Consider the following 17,413-nt stretch of genomic DNA (forward strand, 5'->3'; position numbering starts at 1 on the left):
ATCTTCCGTTACTGTAACTTGGTTATTAGTACATTCAACTTAAATATTGTATTTTAATCCATTAGGAGCTTCAAGTACATTGAACGTAGTCCACTTCACTTACTCAACTAATGCTTCATTACTTAAAAAATTTAAGGCAACGAGTTACCTAGTTTTTTTTAAAGTTGAGTTTACTATCTGGGTTTACAGTGTTAAAGGAGTGATATTTGGCTTTTTTAATGGAATTATGCATTTTAAAACATTTCCCTGTGGTCTACATGAGCTGTAAATGCTGTGCTTGGGTCTGAATTCTTAATTTATTCAACTCCACAGGTCTGTCTTCAACCCTATTTCTGACTAACGACACCAGAAAGGTAGTTTTGGCCCTTTAAAAGCAAAAGAGCCACTTCAGGCCCTGCCCCCTCCAGGTTGTTGGCTGTGCTGCTCTGTCCTGTTCAACCAACAACAGAACATTTGAGGTAATCGCCTCGAAGTTTGGACATATTTTCAGTATGGACTACAACCACTGCTGCAGATAAATAATTATGGCGTACTCAGAGAAATGTTCATCAGAAGTCTGGACCTTATATGTGCAAATGTTGTGATGTAAGTAGTTATAAAACATAACAAATTAAGAAGGAATTAAAACGGGTTGTAGAAATCCACTGGATTTTTGCCAAAATGAGTATAAAGATAGCTTTGCAGAACCTGGAGGGTTCAAATTCAAACTTTTTGAACTATTAGGGTCCCCAAATACACAAATAAATATAAATAATCATACTAATAATAATAACAATATAAATAATAAATATGACTTCTTTAACATATACACTGGTCTACAATTTTTTTTTTTTTTTTTTAGAAATTATCAGCCTCAGAGATTAAATGTGCTAAATGTCATGTATTTTAATAAGATTAATTGGAAAACAAATGACAAAAGTGCTGGTTTGCTGATGTTTTGAAGGTATCGGATTAAGTGTTATTTCATATATATATATATATATATATAGGTTTATGTACATTTATACAACATTCATTCATTCATTTTCTGAACCCACTTTATCCTCACTAGGTCATGGGGGTCCCTTAGAGCCTGTCCAAACTACTTATGGGTGAAGGTGGGGTGCACCCTGGACATGTCGCCAGTTCATTGCAGGGCTGACATCTAGGGGCCGTTTACACGGCGTAGGATTCAGTCGACTCCGGGAAGATTTCAGTTCAGGCCTGGGACTTGTTTTCTGAAGAGCAATGACCCATAAACTGTCATGGGTTCAGCCCATATAAGAGAAAGCATTTGTATAACATGGTTATTTTGAAGCTGTACAGGGATGAAGGAAAAAAAGTTAAAACCCAGGATCATACTCCAACACCTGACTGGATACTGACTAATCAGCTAAGGCTAAAGCTGTTCATGGCTCAAGTAGTGAAGACAGCTGCATGTTAGGTTGATCATAAATCACACTAATCCACTATACAAGAGAGGGACTGTTATGACCTGTAGGTGAAACATATTTACAAAGGACACCAGAGTCAAAAGAGTATAATTCAAAAGAACATTTTTATTGTGTTTGATTTATTTTTGTTTCGTTCTTCGTCGATTCACTTTTGTTGAAAAACACGCTGCTTTTAACTGAGCAGAATCTAAACCCCTTTTAAACCCTGTGCCCAAAGTAACAAAAGAAAAGACCAGAGTGGACCGGCAAAATAAACATAAGGACGGTGCACTGAACAGGCCAACCCTATACAGGGCCATAGGAGCTGCCAGCGCACAGCTACCCTATCAAAAGAACAAACCACAAAATCAGTCCTAATGAAAGAAAAAGCGAAAACAGAACATCTGGATCCACCTGGCCAAACAAAAAGGATAAGCCAACAAAAGACTAACAAAAAGCCACACTGGCATGCAGCAACTTGCGTGGAGTGGAGAGGAGTGGAGTGGAGTGGAGCGGAGCGGAGCAGATGCGTGCCTCGACGTGTGCGCTCTGGACGCTGGCATTGCTGGAAGAAGAGGAGGAAAGAGAGAGAGCCACCCCATGGGTGCTCGACTATATAGCGCCAATGGCGCCAAAACCAATCAAGCTTAAGCATAAAAATGAGAAAAATATGACAAAGGACAAAAAAATTGTAAACCTAGGGAAACGCAATCAACTAGGTAAAATCTCTCCAAAATTATCACTCAAAAATAGACCAAAGTCAAAAGAAGAAAAAGACTAGAAAAACAGTGCACAGCACCTAACTACTACTACTACTACAACTACTTTGGGCACGTGTTTTTACTTATGAACAACTATTTTAGCTTAAAATGTTGTGGTTCCACATTCAGCATCTAAATAATCAAACCTCTAGCACAGGCATCACCAAATGACGTACCTCGGTCCGGACCCGGACCCAGTGATGGTTCTGTCTGGACCCATGACCAATCTCTGATAATTTCAAGAGAGTAGATCATTTTCATGGAGTACTTTTCTCCAACAGTGGCAGCTATAGACAGCGGGTGCTGCTACTCCAGTTAATACGACAATAGTGAGTCAGTCAGATGAGTCAGTCAAATTATCTGTTTACCCTGTGCGGCGCACGCACCAGAGCAGAGAGGAAAAGACAGTGATGACAGCATGGCTTCCTCCAAAACAAGGAAAGTTGATGCGGAAAACAGCTGTTTTTAGATGAATGGATGGAGAAATGTATGTTCATTCTTATGGCAAGCAGTTCAAAACCAGTGTACCTCATGTACTCCATAAACATGGTATTAATTAAAAATGGCAACATGAAGCTCCATTACGAAACAAAGCACAGCTCTTTTGAGCAAAGTTATCCAATAAAGTCCGAGCTGAGGGCACACAAAATAACTGAACTGCAAACCCAGTATGACAGATCTACCCAACTCATCACGCGTACATTTACAGCTCAGCAACGTGCAAACGAATGTTCACAAAGGTATCAAGGATTTTGGGGCAACATAAAAAAAACCTTTTAAGTGATGGGACAGTTGTGAAGGAGTGCTTTAACGCTGTTGCTGAGACTTTATTTGAGGGAAAACAAAAAGACGAGATATGTGAAAAAATCTAACAAATCCCGATGTCACCTCCAACAGCAACCAGAAAATCAGAAATATTAGCAGATAATGTACTTGCACAGCTTAATACAGCTATTCAGAGTGCACCATGCATATGTTTGGCCATTGATGAGTCTACAGATGTTACTGATAATGCCCAGCTTTGGGTGTATGTGAGATTTTTACACAAAGACCTGCATGAGAATGGCATTGACTCCATTCCAACAAAGATTTAAATGACTGGCAGGGCAGTCACATTCCCAGTTCTCTCATTAAGAAAAGTAAAAAAAAAAAAAAAATAATAATAATAATAATAAAAGAGAAAAGGGGGTGTTCAAAGCTCTGTTAACACTGTTTCATTTCCTAAAAGAGCCACTTTTTATTTACTGATTTCTGAAGATGTTGACTTGTTTACTTGAAGTGTAGGCCTTCAATTCTTCAGGCTGGGACCTCTGTAATTTAAGAGAAAAAGGGCTTATTCACCTCTGTTTGCTCTTTTTTATTTATTTTTTTTCCAAGGTTTCTGTTTTCTTTAATCTGAAATGAAGGCCTCAAATGTATTTGCCTGGGACTACTTTTACTTATGGTAAAAGAACTAGCTGTGCACTCTTAAACATTTCCTGCATTGAAAATTGACAATGAATATTATTGAAACCATATGAAAATGCAGACACGGGGGAAGGCTCAAAGGCATAAGTTGGACTTTGGTTCAGACCTTTTACTTTTAAAATTGTAATAACCGTTCAATAATTTTAATAACTGGACCTCAGTGATTTTTAATTGATACTCCTGCTCTAGCAGCACAAATAACATTCCTCATCTGAAAAAGTTTCACTTTTAATTAAGCACAAATAACTGCTGTGAATGAAAGTATACGCCACGATTAGGGTTATAACAGAAGAAGTGTAAGGTCAAAATACCCCCATAACCCTTAAATGGGTCACCACTTACCTAGTAATGTTTATTGATTTTTTTTTAACCAGTGATCATAAGAATACTAGTAAATGCTAATATTAGTGTTTTCAACATACATAACTTTCAACATATAACTGTAAACCTAAAACCTTAAATTCTGGTGGATAGTAACTGGAAATGATCCAGTTTTACTTTTAGTATAGATTTAAGGGTGTTAACCAAGAACCTGACCAGTACAGTTGCAAACAAGCCCACAGAAAAGAAAAACAGTGGCTGGGTGCATATGAATTTATTGCTGATCAACACCATTTTTACAGTATTAGTGTTTATGTACATACTATCATTCTGTTGTGGTAATTTACTCATTTTAGCCTCAACACTTGATATTGTGTAAGGCTCCATATGCATGTATCCATATATTTATTTCTGGAGTTTTTAGCTTCCAATGTAAATAAAAGAAATTAAAAAAAAAAAAATAAACTAAAAAAAAAAATAAAACTCATAAGGACAAAGAATGCTATAATAGAAATGATATGATGATCAATGCCATATTAAGCCCCATACATGTAAAAACATGACTGTAGCTGATCTGTGATCACTGGAAACCATGTGACCTTTGACCCTTTAAGGCGCACATGTCAAACATATGGCCCGAGGGCCAAAACCAGCCCACCAAAGAGTCCAGTCCAGCTGTGGGATGAATTTGCTAATTGCAAAAATTGCACTGAAGATATTAACAATCAATTAACAATCCATCATTTTAGTTCAGGTTCCACATTCAAACCAGTATGATCTAAAATGGATCACACCAATAAAATACTAGCAAAATAACCTTTAAATAATGACAAGCACACATTTTTAAAATTGTTTTGGTATAAAAAAGGGAAAATTACATGAAAATGTTTACATTTACTAACAATACTTTCACACAAAATGTGAATAACCTGAACAAATACGAACAACCCAAAATGTCATAAGAGAAATAAGTGCAATTTTACTAATATTCAATCTGTTACTAAATGTTTGTAGATTCACTGTGATCTGCAAGTTGTAATGCACATGTGAAAATGAGAAGCTGAGGCATAATATTGATTGCATTATTCACACTTTTTTAAAGGATAGTTTGTAGATGTAAAAGTTTTCACAATGTAATTTAACTTTTTTCACTCTGAAACAGAAAAGTTTGGAGTTGACATTATTTATATATTATTATGTTAACATTTTACTGGTCCAGCCCTCTTCAGATTATACTGGGAAGATGTGGCCCCTGAACTAAAATGACTTTTTATATTATAGTATATAGTATAGATCAAGGTTATTATCGTTAACGAAAACGAACGAAATGACGAAAACTAAAATTGAAAAAACATTTTCGTTAACTGAAATTAATAAAAACTCTAATTAAAAGAAAAAAACGATAACTAACTGAAACTGTATCGTGAGCTTACAAAACTAACTAAAACGTATAAAAATTATGGATACAATTCCCTTCGTTTTCGTCTTTGTCAATGTCGGATTGATATGAAATTAATTTATTTCGCTCCAGCAGTTTGAGCTGGTGACACCATACGACACTTCACAGTCTGTCATGTCTGGTCACTGGTGGTTTCCAGTCGTCTTCTGGTCCCCACTGTACCTGGAACATACAGACTAAAGCTGGGACAAAGCAGCACAGTCCTGTCTGGGGTTTACTGTAGTGATACATGGGTCGGGTTTTTTTTTTTTTTTTTTTGGCTTACCGTGTGTGTGCGCGTGAGTGACAGACAGAGCAGAGCTAAATGACAGTCAGTGTTGAACTAGCATCCAGGTTAAAACTGGAGAGTTTATCACCATGAAAAGACCTTCCAAGCCCTGAACTGCACAGTTTAGAAGAGGAGAAAAGAGGAGGAGGAAAACTAATCCAATTACAGAGGTATGGAACCTACGGAAGCGTATTGCATTCACAAAAAAAAATAATTTCGGCTCTGTTTTTCTGAATTAATGAGATAATTATCTCATAATTACGAGAAAAAATAAGTTAAAAAAAAAAAATCGGCGCTGTTTTTCTGAGTTTATGAGATACTGTTTCCTGAAAAAAAAAAAAGCTCTGTTTTTATGAGTTTATGAGATACTGTTTCCTGAAAAAAAAAAAAAGCTCTGTTTTTATGAGTTTACGAGATACTGTTTTCCGAAAAAAAAAAAAAAAAAGCTCTGTTTTTATGAGTTTACGAGATACTGTTTTCCGGAAAAAAAAAAAAAAAAGCTCTGTTTTTATGAGTTTACGAGATACTGTTTTCCGAAAAAAAAAAAAAAAAGCTCTGTTTTTATGAGTTTACGAGATACTGTTTTCCGGAAAAAAAAAAAAAAAACTCTGTTTTTATGAGTTTACGAGATACTGTTTTCCGGAAAAAAAAAGCTCTGTTTTTATGAGTTTACGAGATACTGTTTTCCGAAAAAAAAATAAAATGTGGCTGTGTTTCTCTGTCAGTGGGACAGTGGTCCCTGGTCCAGGCAGGAGTTCCTTCTATCTGTGCTGCTGAAAGCCTCTCGGGGGAGCGTGAAGTTGTTTCCGTTCTCGTAACCGGTTCCGATTACGGATCATGGAACTAGTTTCGTTCACAGAAATCAGAACCAAGCCCCGCTTCGTGCACAGATCAAGCCCTTCAAGCACACCGGCGCTCGGAGCCTGTAACCCGGCTTCCTGACAGGGCACGACCGCGGTGATGGGAGCTGGCATTAATGAAGTCAAATAAAATGACATTCACTAGCATTAAAGAAAATATACACAGCAGAAGAGTGCAAATGTGGATTCATTTATTTGTCAGACCTGATGGAAAGCATTAGTCAGAACTAGATCCATGGAGGAGCGGCTTGGTGTACCGGTTCGTCCCCCCTCCAATAACTTTCCATCAGGTCCAGGTGGACAGCTATCCGCTCCCCGGTGTGTAAGCCGGACTGGAGCGGGTGGACGGAGCAGCTCAACTCGACAGAACCCCGGCGCTCGGAGCCTGTAGCCCGGCTTCCTGACAGGACAGGACGCGGTGATGGGAGTTGGCATTAATGACTACCACTACTACTAGGACTCCTGCCATGGGGCGGGTGTCCTGTCCCGGTGCATTGGGCCGACCAGGTGAACCAGTGTTTTCCATGGCTGGTGGTCCTGTGCCAGCTGCTCTGCGTCCTCCATGGTAACTCCATGTTGTCGGAGGTCGCCTGCAATGACGTCGAGCCATCGGGTGCGGGACTTGCCTTGTGGTCGTTTCCAGTCTGCGGCCTTTGGGTGAAACTGAAGGATGGCTCTTGTTGGATGGTCAGGAGGGAGGCGGAGGACATGACCGAACCAGCGGGGGCGACGTTGCGCGGCCAGGCTGGATGCTTTGGGCTGGCGTGTGCGGGCTCCAAGCACCTGATTGGAAACCCGCCGGGTCCACCTGATGTTTTCGATGGTTCTGAGAGCCCTGCTATCAAAGCCACCTATTCTGGCAGCCAGAATCTGGTTTAAGGGCCATGTTTCCGAGCCATAGAGCAGGATGGAGAGGACGGCAGAGTTGTAGATCCGGGGCTTCGTCCTGCGTGAGATGGTCTGGTTCCGCCACAGTGGTTTCCAGAGAGACATCAGAGCTGATGCTGCCAGGGCCCTTCTGTGGGTAATCTCTGGTTTTAGGTCCCCGATGTCTGTCATCACCCCAGATACACAAAGCTCTTGACAGGTTCTACAATGTCATTACTAAGCTGCAAGGGAGGTGGATCTGGCCCATCACTGACATGCGTGAGGTTGGTTTTTGTCCAGTTCACTTGGAGGCCAAGCTTCTGTGCCTCTTCACTGTAACTGCCCAGAGCATCTGTCAGCTGACTGTAGGATGTGCTGAGCAGGATGGTGTCAGCGTACTCCAGGTCCTGGCATTAATGAAGTCAAATAAAATGACATTCACCAGCATTAAAGAAAATATACACAGCAGAAGAGTGCAAATGTGTATTCATTTATTTGTCGGACCTAATGGAACGCATTAGTCAGAACTAGATCCGTGGAGGAGCTCTTGGTGCCCCGGTTCACCCCCCACCCCCATAGCTTTCCACCTGGACCTGATGGAAAGCTGTCCGGGGGTGGGGGGTGAACCGGGACACCAAGACGCATATTTTCTTTAATCATGGTGAATGTCATTTTATTTGACTTCATTAATGCCAACTCCCATCACCGCGTCCTGTCCTGTCAGGAAGCCGGGCTACAGGCTCCAAGCGCCGCTGTTCTGACAGTTGAGCTGCTCCGTCCACCCGCTCCAGTCCTGCTTACACACCGGGGAGCGGATAGCTGTCCACCTGGACCTGATGGAAAGTTATTGGAGGGGGGACGAACCGGTACACCAAGCCGCTCCTCCATGGATCTAGTTCTGACTAATGCTTTCCATCAGGTCCGACAAATAAATGAATACACATTTGCACTCTTCTGCTGTGTATATTTTCTTTAATGCTGGTGAATGTCATTTTATTTGACTTCATTAATGCCAACTCCCATCACCGCGGTCGTGCCCTGTCAGGAAGCCGGGTTACAGGCTCCGAGCGCCGGTGTGCTTGAAGGGCTTGATCCGTGCACAAAGCGGGGCTTGGTTCTGATTTCTGTGAACGAAACTAGTTCCATGATCCGTAATCGGAACCGGTTACGAGAACGGAAACAACTTCACGCTCCCCCGAGAGGCTTTCAGCAGCACAGATAGAAGGAGCTCCTGCCTGGACCAGGGACCACTGTCCCACTGACAGAGAAACACAGCCACATTTTATTTTTTTTCAGAAAACAGTATCTCGTAAACTCATAAAAACAGAGCTTTTTTTTTTTTTTTTTCCGGAAAACAGTATCTCGTAAACTCATAAAAACAGAGCTTTTTTTTTTTTTTTCTTCGGAAAACAGTATCTCGTAAACTCATAAAAACAGAGCTTTTTTTTTTTTTTCCGGAAAACAGTATCTCGTAAACTCATAAAAACAGAGCTTTTTTTTTTTTTTTTTCGGAAAACAGTATCTCGTAAACTCATAAAAACAGAGCTTTTTTTTTTTCCGGAAAACAGTATCTCGTAAACTCATAAAAACAGAGCTTTTTTTTTTTTTTTTCCGGAAAACAGTATCTCGTAAACTCATAAAAACAGAGCTTTTTTTTTTTTTTCAGGAAACAGTATCTCATAAACTCATAAAAACAGAGCTTTTTTTTTTTTTTTTTTCAGGAAACAGTATCTCATAAACTCAGAAAAACAGCGCCGATTTTTTTTTTAACTTATTTTTTCTCGTAATTATGAGATAATTATCTCATTAATTCAGAAAAACAGAGCCGAAATTATTTTTTTTTGTGAATGCAATACGCTTCCGTAGGAACCTGTTAGAATGTTAAAAAACGTTTGATGTTACTAGCTACAGCTAGCTGAACTGAACTGAAGCAAAGTTAGCTAATAATGGAACTGGAGATGATTAAGAGATGAGATATCTGCTAAGGTGTGGTTTACTGATGAGGAACTGGGTTATATATGTTTATAAGTGGTTTATATATGTTCCTATCTGCTTTAACTGCTGGTTAGCTGGTTTATAATATGTTCCTATCTGCTTTAACTGCTGGTTAGCTGGTTTGTAATAGGTTCCTATCTGCTTTAACTGCTGGTTAGCTGGTTTATAATATGTTCCTATCTGCTTTAACTGCTGGTTAGCTGGTTTATAATATGTTCCTATCTGCTTTAACTGCTGGTTAGCTGGTTTATAATAGGTTCCTATCTGCTTTAACTGCTGGTTAGCTGGTTTATAATAGGTTCCTATCTGCTTTAACTGCTGGTTAGCTGGTTATATATGTTTCTATCTGGTTTAACTGCTGGCTGCTTTGTGCATCTCCTCTCATGCTTTGCACATCTTCGCATTGTTTCACGTCAGTGACGTTGTGTAGGGATTGCACCCCCCCTCAACCTGCTATAGGGAATTTATACATTGTACGGTACATTGTGTCTCTGCTCAGTCCATGAGCCGCCCTAACCCGACCCCCAAATAAAGTGTCCAGGGTAACCCATATCCACGCCTCACTAATTTCTTTGAATAGGATGATGAGGAAGATAAAATATATGAAATAACTAAAACTAATACTAAAACTAAACTAAACTAAACTAAAACTAAGCATTCAGAAAAAAACGATAACTAATAAAAACTAACAAACCTGCTCTAAAAACTAATTAAAACTAACTGAATAAGAGAAAAAAAAGTCAAAACTAATTAAAACTAAACTATAATTAAAAATCCAAAACTATTATAACCTTGGTATAGATATGCTTAGACTAGGAAGGTTATTATTGTTATTGATTATATAAGGAGAAGGGGTGGGAGTTTATAAGTTGTACTTCTTCTCACTCCTTTTCAAATATGTATTATATGTTTTATGTTTAAGTGTTTTGTTTATTCATTTTCTTCTGTTTCGATATTCATATTCAAAATAAATACATCAATCAATCAAACTTTGACACCTCTGCTACAAGACCATGCACAGGATTTTCTCATGCTCTACAGTGTATATAATGAAAACTTTATTTTATTTTATATTTCAGTCCAGACTCATTTATGTGACATTTCAATTTGATAAAAGTGCTGTACTACAAAGAAAAAACCTCCCTAACACTGTTGTCCAGAACAAAAACTAAGCAATGTGCATAGTTTTTGCACTTCTGAGGCACATCAGGTCACACAGGTTTTTGTAACTGTATTTCAGGTTGTTCATCTGAGCCTTTGTCAGTTGGAATATTTACGGTTTCACTGATCCACTCACAAATACACACATACACTCTCACATAGAGTGAGTCTTTCTGTCTAAAATGTATTCATCCTAGAAGAACAGGCCTGCTTTTGCTCTGTCTGTGTCATCCATCAAGAAACTCATTTGGTAAGCATTTTAGAATCAGTTCCTCAGCTTTATTGCCACTTTTGTCACGTTTCTGATTTGACCCAAGTCTACACTGATGCTTGAGTCATGTAGGACAAGTTTAATAAACATGGTCATTTGGTCATAAATGTTTCTCCTTTCACATAAGCATGTATTTTTGAAATTCAGTGGTGCCAGCTATCTGTGTGGTTACCGGCTGCCAGAGAATTGATGCCCTCTCAGGGAGAGCAGACAGTATTTTGTGTAACATCCTTTGGGCTGTTAGTTAATCAGGGAGGCAAGCATGTGTGACAAGGCCTAACAAGACTGGGGACACAGGAGTGAAAATGAGAGCAGGAGATGGATGAAGCAGAATGGGAGAGGAAGGAAAAAAGGCCTTTCAGAGTTGAAGATGAAGGGAGAAAAAAAGAAAACAATAGGAGTGGGCAGTGCAACCAAAGCCATAGAAGGGGCAAGCTGCACTCATTCAACTGAAAACCACAAATGAAGGAATTTCTTGTTTTTTTTTTGTTTGTTTGTTTGTTTTGCAAACATAGTACCCAAGCAGCATCCTCTGGATGGAAAATGAAGCCACTGCAGAACTGCCAAAACCTGCAGTTCCCTAAATGGCCACTTCAGTCTGAGTCAATTACCATTTCCATCACGGAAACAGCTGAGATACAAATATATTCTCCCAGCAAGTGGTGCCAGGCACAACAAAACCCACCCCTCGCACATATTGTAGCTCATTTTGGCATTGAAGTAGCTGATGTCATTATAAGTAAATGGGAGAAAAAAAAAGATTTAAAAATTCAGAAAAAAATTAAACTTTGACCTACTTTCTGATCTGTTCTGGGTCACTGGCAATGTTTAAACCCAATTTGACATGAATTCAACCAATAGTTTTGTTGCTAGAGTGTTAACAAACAAAGAAAAAAACAAAGTTTGTAAAAAGTCCAAAAATGTAATTCAGCTAATCAAATTGTGCTCTGCACCTCTGGTAGTGGTACAGAGCATGTGTGTCAAATTTGAAAAGAATCGGGTGCATAGTGTCCGAGAAATCAGATGGACAAAAATCTCAGATTAATGGACGAATGGAACTCCTGATATTTCTATGTACCTTCACCCTCTGGGAGGGTGGGGGTATAATAATCCACGCTGAATACACCTCGCAAGCAGCATATAGTTTTCACTTATAATAAAATTGATAAAATTGTTTTACTATGTTCACTCTTTGTATTTGTGCTTCATCTAATCATCTAAGGAACGGGCATGTGCAAATCTTCGACCTTTAAGCCTTTACTGCTAAACACATCTGCCTCTTGTTGGTGATGTTGATGAAAATGGAAAAAGTATGATACAAAATGGAAAACAATTTTACCTAAAATTAGCTAAAAGAAAATTTTCTATCAACACAATTCAGAAGTCCTAATGCTGGATCATTTAGTCTTCAGTTTAACACTCCTGCTGTTAACTGCATGACGAAAGCTCAAATTAGTAGAATTATTCTAAGCCAAATAGAAATTTAATAATGTCCACCTGTCAGTCTCTCAAAATCAAGAGTTTAATTCAGGAATATAAAATTCAATTACAACACCAGGAACGTAATGATATTTTTGGAGATTAAGGGAATATGTGGAGGAAGAGGTAGACTCAGATGGCATGGACAGACGGACACAGCGGCAGAGCGAGACAGAGGCATTGTGGGTGAGAGAACAACAGAAACAGAGTGAGTGATTAATAAAGTGAGAGGAAGGAAGATGGAGTGAGGATGGTTCATCCTGCCAATCAGTAACTCAGGGCTCCATGTTCAAACACACTCTGCCTCCCAGCAGACACATTTATTGAGGCTGAAGAAAACCACTTAATGGTCCCAGGATGAGGGAGGACGTTTAAAGTGTTAGCATGATAGTTTTGTGGCTCAGAAACAGTTCAATTTACTGCTGTGCTAGGCAGATGGGCTTAGTCTATTCTTTACACCAGGGACGTGCACAGATAGACCTGAGGTGTCCCTCAAGACCTGCCCCTCTGGCCTCGGTGCCCTTCTGGTGATTTTTTTTTTTTTTTAATTTAACTTAATTATTTATTTTTTTCCTCATACAAAGAAGACAACAGAGTCTGCATCCACATGACATTATAATCATATTTTAATATTCAGTTAAATCCAAATAATTCCCAGTGCCTCCTGTCCTTACCCCAGTCCTCCTCCCTCGCACTGCCTCTCTCTCCTGCTCCACTTCTGTTCGACTAATGCGGTTGGAGCGCTGCTGTTGCTGATCACACATCGCATGGCCTCAACTTTTTGCAAGAGACAAACTGGTAAGAATAGTGGTGCCTTTGACTTACAACTGTTCAAACAACTCTGTGTCCCGTTCCCCACAAGTTTGGCTGGTTAGTGTAGCCAGTAGCCCAATACTAGCGTGTGTCGGGTGATTAGCTGTAGCAAGCGGAGAGGTCACGGCCCATGGCCTGGTGATGCTAATTCAGTGCATTTGATAATGTGAGGAGAGATGCAGGGGCGAACAAGCAAATCGACAAAAATTCTCTGCTACTTATTTGCGTGAAAAGTTGTGAGTACCCAGTATATTTCCAGAGTCACAAATCTATAATAGCCTATGAATCCAAACTGTGTCTAAAAGTGCATGTTGTTGTGGTGTCAGGCTGAACAGAGACAGTGTAGTTTGTAGTTTCTGGGGAGTGGACGACAGGAGCAGATCAGAGGTGAGCACTCAGACGATAGGCTTCATGTTACATTCGCAATGATTGGAGTATTACACATAATATTAAAGTTACATCACATCCCCTTTTTTGTTTCAGATTATTAGATTATTGTCCAAGTTGTTGTTTGTCATTATAATAAGTTACACAAGCATGAAAAAAAAATCTGTATGTCTGCAACACAGGTGTCCAACATGTGGCCTGGGGACCGAATCTGGCCCACCAAAGGGTTCAATCCGGCCCCTGGGATGAATTTGTGAAATGCAAAAATTACACTGAAGATATTATGAATCAAGGATGTTCAAATCATTTTAGGTCATTTCAGTCTAAAGTGGATCAGACCAGTAAAATCCTATCATAATAACCTATAAATAATGAAACCTATAAATTTGTCTCTTTGTTTTAGTGTAAAAAAAGTAAAATTACACAAAAATGTTTACATTTACAGACAAGCTTTTTACAAAAAATGTGAATATCTGAAATGTCTTAAGAGAAGTATGTGGCATTTTAATAATATTCTCCCTGTTAATTAATGTTTTGTGTACTTGTGTACTTGTCCACTGTGATCTGCAAGTTGTGATTCACTTGTATAAATGATAAACTGAGGTGGAATATTGTTAATATTGCAATTATTTTACTAACAAATTTTCAGGTTGTTCATATTTGTTCATGTTATGTTCAAGTACAATTCGTAGATGTAAACATTTTCATTATGGAATTTACTTTTTTCACTCAAAAGTTCTAATCCTATTATTTATATTATTTTCCTGGTCCGGCCCACTTTAGACCATATTAAGCATATGTAGCCCCTGAACTAAAATGAGTTTGACACCCCTGGTCTACAATGTTCATTGTAGTGTGCAATTTGATGTTTCTTATTCATCAATTGCAGCAAAATTCCAAGAAAGTAAAGAAACAGAGGGAAAGAGACTTGCAGCAGGCAGCCCAGAGTATCAGCTCTCTTCTGTCCTGGATCAAGCCAAATGTCAGTCCTTATGCACAGTTGTGTCAAGTGTGCAGTCCTAGATTGCTTCTATGATATTGGTTTGTTCAGGTTGATAGAGGTTGTTCAGTAAATTAGTGATTGTTATGGTTATGTGACTCAGTTTTGGCTTTGTAGATTTTTACATGGTTGGGTGGTTCATAATCCTTCTCTAGTCATTTTTTTGCTCCTGGACTCTTAAGGCTTATGCTCATCGTACTTTGCAAGTAGAATGTTTTTTGTTTGTTTTTTCTGGTTATTTGGTGTGAAAAGTGTAAGGCCATTGCAGTAGCAGTACATATGTGTAATACTGAATAAACAGCAATGGCAAGTTATTGCAGACCAATATTTATGAAAATGCTGCAGATCAGGATTGTTGGACACGGGAGAGGGGTGCTCTTTTTCGTTGGCTGAGGACCTGCCCCTCTAAATGTCTGTGCACGCCACTGCTTTACACAGTATAATGGTGAAAGAGATGGGTAAACAGAGGCAACGGAGGAAAATTCCAGAAAGGAGAGACAGAGCAAAGCTCACCTGAGGAAGGAAGGAGAGAAAGTAAAATGTAAGAAAGGGGAGGAAGGAAAATGAGAACAGCATCTGGTGATAAGAAGTTACGCACCACTAAAGCCAGACTAAACAAGATTTTTAAGTAAATACGGAAGTCTTGGCAAAAAAATTAAGCAACAGGCTTTAAATAAACAACAGGGAGACTCAGTGTTGGTTAAAACAGGTCATTTGTGGACAATCTGAAGTATAAAAAAAAAATTCCATTCGAGAGTGAAATTTCTCATGCGCAGCATTTTCACAAGTGACTCAAACTGAGTGTGGCAACAAACTACACTGGTGATTGCAAAAAAAAAAAAAAAAATCTCAAGCCTGAAAATTTTTCTTCAGGTCTGGGCATGAGGAATGGGTCATTGGTGGGCCTACATCCAATTCGCAGGTCTGCATAGGAGCAAATTATGAAATCATCCCTGAGCAATAAGGTCTTTCTCAACCACCCAACTCACAATGAATGCACATCATGCAAAGGGGTCTTCAGGGCCCCTACCCCGAGAAAATGTTGAAAATCATAACACCTGAAGTGACTTTTTATGCAATTTCAGATGGAAAGTACTTGTTTGAGTATTGCACAAACACACTGCAATTCTGCTCATTAATTCACCTCTGGATCTGCATTAGGAAGTATGAGCTGAGCTTTCAACGGTGATGTAGTAAGGCTCAGTTTGGGCTTTCACTTCCCCATAAATAAGAGGTCGGGGCCAAAACAACATTAATACATACAATCTTACTTTCACTCTTACTCTCACCGCTGTTTAATTCACATTGGACAACTAACTCTATATATTGAATCACTATGAAAAAATTAACTCATTTTTAAAATGCACAAGACTGTTTTTGAACATGCCCACTAAAAATTGAATGTTGGATAGACATGCAGATCATGTCTATAGTGGGTTGGTCAGTCCATGACCAATTCTGGACATCTATTCAATGTCCAAACTAGGTTCACAATTTGGACATCCAAACATGACCCCACTTGGATGTCATATTGACATTCATCATTTGATCTTTGAACTGGGTACATCTTTGGATGCCAATTTGGTGTCTGTGACAGGTGCAGAAAACTCACATGATTAATAAATGTGGTCCAAATAATGCTTATTTAGACTATATTTTTCAGTTTCAAAACATGAAAATGAAAATTGGAATATTGAATTCAATTGCCTGATATTTGTATTTTTGTTCGTCATGTAAATACGAAAGTATGGTTTTTTAGTAATTTTTTTTATTTCGCCAATAGAGCTTGGCAACTGTTTACATCCAACTGACTCTGTAAAGCCCTTTGAGATAACCTTGTTGTGATATTGGGCTATACAAATAAAATTGAATTGAATTGAATTGAACTGACATCACTGTGCAGTACATTCTGGAATGTAAACAATGAGATGCCACCATTATACGGCGAGCTGAACCGAAAGCCATTCAGTCTACGGTTGAAGCGAGTCAGTATGTTGAAAAGTCAGTTAAATGAAAAAAATGTATCGTACAAAGACAAACTACGTCCGTATGTCGTACTGTGGAGACCCAGGCAATCCATCTCCACTTGGTAACATCAGAAACACAACTCCCTTGGTTCTGTTTCCAAGCGGGAAAAGTATTAAAAGAAATTCTACTGTCTCTTTTTTGCCTCATTGATCATGTGAATGGACATCTGACAACACAACATGTAGTTACCATACAAAGGTGCACTGCATATCTTGTTCAACTGGCTGCTCAGCCAAAGCTACAGGAAAATTAACTGGTACAGAAAACATGTTCTTCACCCCCCTGAAACAGTGATAGTAGTGTAAAAATGATCTCTACAATTAGTCTTAATTTGATGTGTAAAAGACGTCCATAATGACCACGTTTGGACGATAAACAGCCCTAACACAGTGGTCCCTTGAATGTCAACATTAGACGTTCGTTAGACTTCGGAAAAAGCCTGGTGTTTCAAAACAACCCCTTCAGTGGACTGAAACTGGATGTCCAAAAATGACTTAGAAAAGACATCACTGCAATGTCACATTGCACAGTGGGGGGCAGAGCCAGACTTCAGGTTATACTACAGACAAGTGATGTGGGGATCAGCAGGCTAACCTGTGGGTCGGGTTGGGGCTGGTCAAACAAAATGTCACTTTATTTGTGGGGCGGGTCATTGATTGAGCAGAGACACAAAAATATGTACAGTATCATCTATAAATTCCCTATTGCAGGTTAAAATATTTAGCAATATATCTGTATCATAATACTGGAAGATCACAGAGTGTGTGTGTGTGTGTGTGTGTGTGTGTGTGTGTGTGTGTGTGCGTGTGTGTGTGTGTGTATGTGTGTGTGACAATTCTGACAAATGTGGACATTTTTACATGT

General features: G+C 39.1%; 1 protein-coding gene across 1 annotated transcript in view; it reads right to left on the reverse strand.

The window, feature by feature from the left end:
- tmem163a (transmembrane protein 163a) overlaps positions 1-17,413 on the reverse strand; it is a 203,041-nt gene that overhangs the window by 59,504 nt on the left and 126,124 nt on the right. The gene's annotated exons all lie outside the window — the stretch shown is intronic.

This window comes from Sphaeramia orbicularis, chromosome 21 (assembly GCF_902148855.1).
Source record: "Sphaeramia orbicularis chromosome 21, fSphaOr1.1, whole genome shotgun sequence".
In the NCBI taxonomy this organism is placed as follows: Eukaryota; Metazoa; Chordata; class Actinopteri; order Kurtiformes; family Apogonidae; genus Sphaeramia; species Sphaeramia orbicularis.